Here is a 6,000-nt window from a genome sequence, read left to right as displayed (position 1 = left end):
TAATAACTCAATAACTTTAAAAATCATTTAAGGCTTCAAAATATGTGTTTAGAAACGCTATCAACGAGATATTCCAAAGCTTTTATTCCGAGTATAGTGCCTTGGTTTGTTTTAGTAGGCCTTTATTCATAGGATATTATTACACTTTGAGTTTGTAAACTCTGTAATTGTTTTGGATTTACAATTCAAACCATTTTGAAGCTAGTTTTGCATTAACATTTTTAAGTTACATGCTTATGATTTTATTTTGATATGGATGGTTTCAAATATGATATTTGATGTTTATGATTTGAATTGAAATGAAATGATTTTAAATTTTGTTACCACCTCGAGGACATTTTAGATCTGTCAAATCTTTTAAGTTAGTTTGGGATGTTACATTTAAAGCTATCAAAGTCTTGATTATCTAGTTCCAGATCAACTAAATAGTCAGAATAAGATAATAGTGTATACATTTCTCTAAGTTTAAGAATGTATTTCTATGAGACCTATTAGTGTTCGAGTATGAGAGAAAGACTTATTATGTCTAAACATATATGTCTAGGAGTTAGTCACAACTGAGTTGAGATACAAAAGGTTCTTGAAGGCCTAGAATACGACATTAACATATAATTGATGATTGATTCGTATAAGGTGTTATTATGAATTCTTTCGGAAAAGTAAAGGAATTGTGGAAATAAGATAGCCCTAATGAAATTCTTATAGAGAAATCATGATGTCAAACAAGCCACATGGAAATCATAGAAATCCATAAAGCTTCAGCATTCGCATCTTTTCGATCTATGTAAATTTTAAGGATGAAATTTTTAAGGAAGAGATTAAGAGAAGACAAGACAAGAAGAAAAGAATACGTGATAACTAGAAAAACACATTTAATTTTTTTTAAATATTTTTATAGCATATATTTAGTTTTCGAAATTTTAAATCTTAATGGTGAAATTCGAAAATGAAATTTTAGAGATCGATCTTACTATTATGCCTCGAGTAAATTGAGTTTTTATTTGGAAGGAAAAAAAACATCACATATCAATTTCTTAATTATTGCCACATCAAATTATGTGAAATAAGTGGATAAAATAATTGATGGTGAAGTACTTCATGTATGAAATTAAGACAAAAAATAACAATTTTTATGGCATTGAGGAGTTGGTATAGTACTTGTATTAACCAGCTAATTAACATTTATTTTATCTAGATCCTTGTACATGGTAATGTGAACCAAAAGTTCACAAGATATTTCATGTCATTACAAGTTAGATGTTATATATATTTGTTGACCTCATTAGAGTACCCATGTCTCGTATATCACTTGAAAATGCTTGACATTAGAATTTAAGTTTCAAAATGATAGCATGGTAGAGCATATATATATCATGCCTGATAGTTTAATCAAGAAAATCATATAATAATTAAGATGATCAATAATGGAGGTGAATGCTTCATAATTCCTACTTGCTAACTTGAATATCCTAATCTTCATGCATTGCTCAGTTATTGCTTACCAATGGTCATTGGTCCATCCTCTCCCACTTCCATCTAAAGGAATGTCTATCAACATGATAATTTAGAAGGGATGCTTTTTTAAAAGAAAAAAAAATACTGCATCACCATTTTAACCGTTATAATTAACAATGCAACTATTCTTACTGATTAATGACATTAAAATGACTTGACACATGCCAAATTAAAGTACAAGGACTACATCTCAAATAAAAGCATAGTAAAGGGGCCAAAATCACAATTCAATATACTTATTTCTTTTGGATTCAACGTCTATTTTCTCACATCGCTGTATTTACTTTCACACTCTGATCTGTCTCAATTGCAATTTTTTGTGAAGAATATGAAATAATAATAAAAGAAAAGGACTTAACCATCTGTATTTTACTCAATTAAAAGTAAACAATTTTAAATTGAAAATTTTATTTTAAAACAATTAATGAAAGAATTAATGAACTCAAATGGCTAGCAAAAGCAAATAATCATGAGCAAAAATTGTCATCAACTACAAAAACAATTACTTTCACCTGTATCCATAATATTCTTACAGAGGATGTGGATCTTTCACACACTGCTTGCCACCTGGTAGTAAATTATGGCTAACTGGCTTCAAACCTCTTCTAAACCACCAATTTACGAGGGCCAGTTCTAGTTTCCGAACCTGCAAATATTTAGTCTCTTCCATTACAGTTCATCAGGCATTTGAAATAAATATCAGATACTGTACATAGTATGACACATCCCAAAGCAGAGATGAAAAGGGTAACACACAAGCAAAAACAGAAAATTGTGAATCATCCTTTTATCAAGATCTTATCTCACCATATACTATTTCATCTTCCAATGAAATGTAAATGTGGTTAAAACACTAGCAAACTCGGAAAAAGAAAAGAAAAACAGAGAACTAGCTTTTTATATATTAAAATATTAAAACAGAACAACTCATTTGTCTCACACGAGAAAATGTTGGCACATTGTGTCATATATAGTACCAAGAACATTTTATGTTTGACATTAGAAAGATGGAATGCATTCAAGAGTCCAAAACAAACAAATAGCTCAGAGTAAAATTTTCACATCCATTCTTTCTACCAATGAAGGATTGTAGGAAGTTTGTTGGATAATCATAACAGAATAAAATCCATATATATACAAGAAAACTAAACCAAACATCATGAAATGAAAAACCTTGGGGAATTAATTTTCCCGAACAGGTGTTAACTTATGTAGTGCAGATAAGGGGTGATGCAAGTTGGTGGAAATTGGCAGCGATTAGATAGTTCCATCAAAGAAAATGAAAACCAAGATCTAGGTGGTCCACAAAACACTAAATCAAGGAACAAAGCTAGTTGACACCCTGAGTAACACAAATTCACCACACCTTTCTCATCATTATTTATATAGACATGCGTATAATTGTCGTGAGTTGAAGACTTGAAATCCATCAATCCTAAAAGACTTTTAACAAAAAAAAAACAGCTTAGGTTAATAGACAGTCTAGTCATCAAATGGAGAACATGATAAGAAAATAACAAGAAAACAGATGTAAGGTCTAGGTGTTGTGCAAGAATGCAGGAAAGGTCTAATAACAATGGTTTATTAAGATATAAAGCTAACAGCTATGTTTAATTTCCCAGATTAACACTTCAGTGGCAAGCTACTCCCAGAATAAGAGGACAAAGATACTTCCCCAGGGTTTGGATTCTCAATCCTTTCTTTTCGGATTGTTCAATAAGATCCTTTAGAGCACAAAAAACAACAAAAAAAGGAATCAAAATGAAAACCAACCTGCCTAACAATGAATGGCTCCTCAACAACACTTAAAGGCTCGGTTAGTATAGTTTAAAATCCATCCTGGTTTCCATAAACATCGGTAAAGGGCCGATCACCAACCTGCCATAAACATAAATTGTCACCGATATGATCCAAAATCAAGATAAAATAAACCACCCCCAGTTAGTTCTATCACCCTTTACATACCATGATAAGTTGAGATGATTTATACCCAAAATGTTTCTCAATTTCTTCAGCTGTTCCAGCTGGTTTCTTCACCTCTACGAAGACATCATATGGAGATCCTAATCAATTCTAGATAAACCAAACACTTTTTTTTCACAAATAAATAGTAACTCAAATTAATGTGTGTCGAACCTACAATCATTAGCAGCAATTGCAATTCATCCCAAGGTTTTTAAATGTTTAATGTTTTAACATTGGATTGAAACTATTACAGTAAAATAATCGATTTCTTTATTCATAAATACTATAGAAATGAATTGGGTTACAGAATAGAACAAAAGCCTTGAAACGGAAAAGGGGGGGTGGCCTTACTGAGCCTTATTACTTTAATTCCAATAGTCCCTTCTAGTTTCTTCGCCTTTGAACCATCATAATCATACTCTAAAAGACCTTAATTCAACAAAACGAGGGAGAAAGACAAAACTTCAACACATAGAACAAAAGCACGATGAGTAAAGAATAAACAGGAGTCCATTTCAAAGAGTCAAACCAGAAAATTACCGGCAGAGTTACTAAACATGGCGATATCAGGGCCAAAAACATCCTTACACTTATCAATAGAAGGACGGAGAGGAAGCGAAAGGGTCAAGGAATAAGGAACAGTAATCGTATTATTCGTATTCAAAACCACGCCTTTAAACCCTCTTCTGTGGATCTCAGGCCAATCAATGCACCTTATATCACGCACCGCAACATGCGGCAACGACAAGTAACGGTCATTAAAGAACACTCGGACCGAAAACACGATGCCTTCAACATTGATTCTTTGTCCCACAGCTGCCCTCAAATCTGTCCACCACAAGTTCGAGAAAATGACTCTGAGAAACCCCAGAATCTGGCCTTCTAGGGACGTTTCTCCTCTTCTTTTTCTTCGTCTTGAGGATCTGGGTCTTGATTATTTACGCTCTTCTGGCTGAAGGAAGAGTAAAATTGTTCGAGAAAAGTGGATTTCTGATCGGGGTACGTGTAGCTGTTGGTTCTACTCTGATTCTCTTGCTGGGGTTGGCTGAAATCATTGTCTTGTTTACTCAATAAAGAAATGCATTTTCTTTTTTTCCTTTTTCTTTTGTTTTTTACATTTCAAGTTAAATTAACTCTTGCAACAGGCTCTTTGGATTGAACTTCCGTTCAGTGCGTTTGAGGGATGTGGATTGGATTCACTCTGCCAGCTACCTAGATTAGGCCAGTAAATGAACTGAACGTTCAATGAATCGTTCATGAATAGTGCGGCGGGAAGTTCGTTTATGTGCGTTTATTTAATAAATGAACAAACATGAACAAGATTTTGTGTTCGTTTAATTAAATGAACGAACATGAACATAGGTCTCGTTCGTTCATTTACGTTTGTGAACGTTCGGTTATGTTCGTTCGGTTATGTTCGTTCGGTTATGTTCATTTATGTTCATTCATTTATGTTTAACCCAATCTTCTTAAATCAATTTTGGTGACCAATTTGTAAGTATCTTAAAAATATTAATTAATCTGATATTCTGATGACCAATTCCATAATTAACCCAATTTTATTTGGAAAATCCAACAATATTAACATGGTTTAGTTCTTTTTGAACGATCCATAAGCTGCATACTCAGCACCGTCAACATCTATTGCGCCGGAACCCTATGTGACTACACCACCAGCTGGTTATCCGATGAGCAAAGAGGAGTCCCAGAAACCAATTGCTTTCGAAACCAAGTCCAAAGGTGATGGATTCTGGAAGGGATGTTAAGTATTAAGCACCGTTTCTTCTACTCAAATAATCTTCTTTTCTTTCATATATAATGGAGTATTCAAATTTACAAGTAAATAGTGATCAACCAGCAACTCAAGTCAGCTTACTTTGAACTCAAGAACCCAATAATGGTGAGGCCTTATTACATAGGTTGAGAAGTTCTTTAACGTGTTTCATCAAACAAATTTTGTGCACCATCCGGATATAAAAGTTTAGTCAGCCGAGAAAGAATGGTTTTTGATGTATGAGTTGGTGTGAACAATAAACCAACATACTTCTCTCATCTCCCAATTTTCAACTTCTACATAGCACAAAGCTAAGGACATGTTTGTTTGATCCCCATGGATTAAGGTTGGCAATCACATGAAACACAATCTGTGTTCATCTCGACTGTTGTTGAAGGAGATAAGAAGAAAGAAAGTGGAGGAACGTTATGCAAATTGACATCAGTAGCAAACAAGCAGCTCGGGGTTGGTAACTTATATAAAAGAAGATGGGAGAGAATAGGTTTAAGCATCTTTGCGCTTGGAGCAATGTCGAGCTCGGAATCGAGCTTGAATCGAGCTCAGAATCGAGCTTGAATCAAGATCTTAAATTTTTTTGAGTTCGAGTCGAGTTTCAATATTATATTTCGAGTTCGAGTTGAGCTTGATAATTTTAAGCTCGCGAGTTTTCGAGTCGAGTCGAGCTGACTTTGAAAGTTTTCGAGTTCGAGTCGAGCTCAGCAATACTCGAGCTCGACTCGGCTCGT

At 33.8% G+C, this 6,000-nt stretch overlaps 1 pseudogene; it reads right to left on the bottom strand.

The window, feature by feature from the left end:
* Positions 1 to 1,936: 1,936 nt before the first annotated feature.
* On the bottom strand, positions 1,937 to 4,414 carry LOC120212268 (annotated as a pseudogene).
* Between the last annotated feature and the right edge of the window lie 1,586 nt (positions 4,415 to 6,000).

Source organism: Hibiscus syriacus, unplaced genomic scaffold (assembly GCF_006381635.1).
Source record: "Hibiscus syriacus cultivar Baekdansim isolate YM2019G1 unplaced genomic scaffold, ASM638163v2 tig00000724_pilon, whole genome shotgun sequence".
Lineage (NCBI taxonomy): Eukaryota > Viridiplantae > Streptophyta > Magnoliopsida > Malvales > Malvaceae > Hibiscus > Hibiscus syriacus.
The sequence above is the reverse complement of the archived record's forward strand: the minus strand, read 5'-3'. Positions and strand labels throughout refer to the sequence as shown.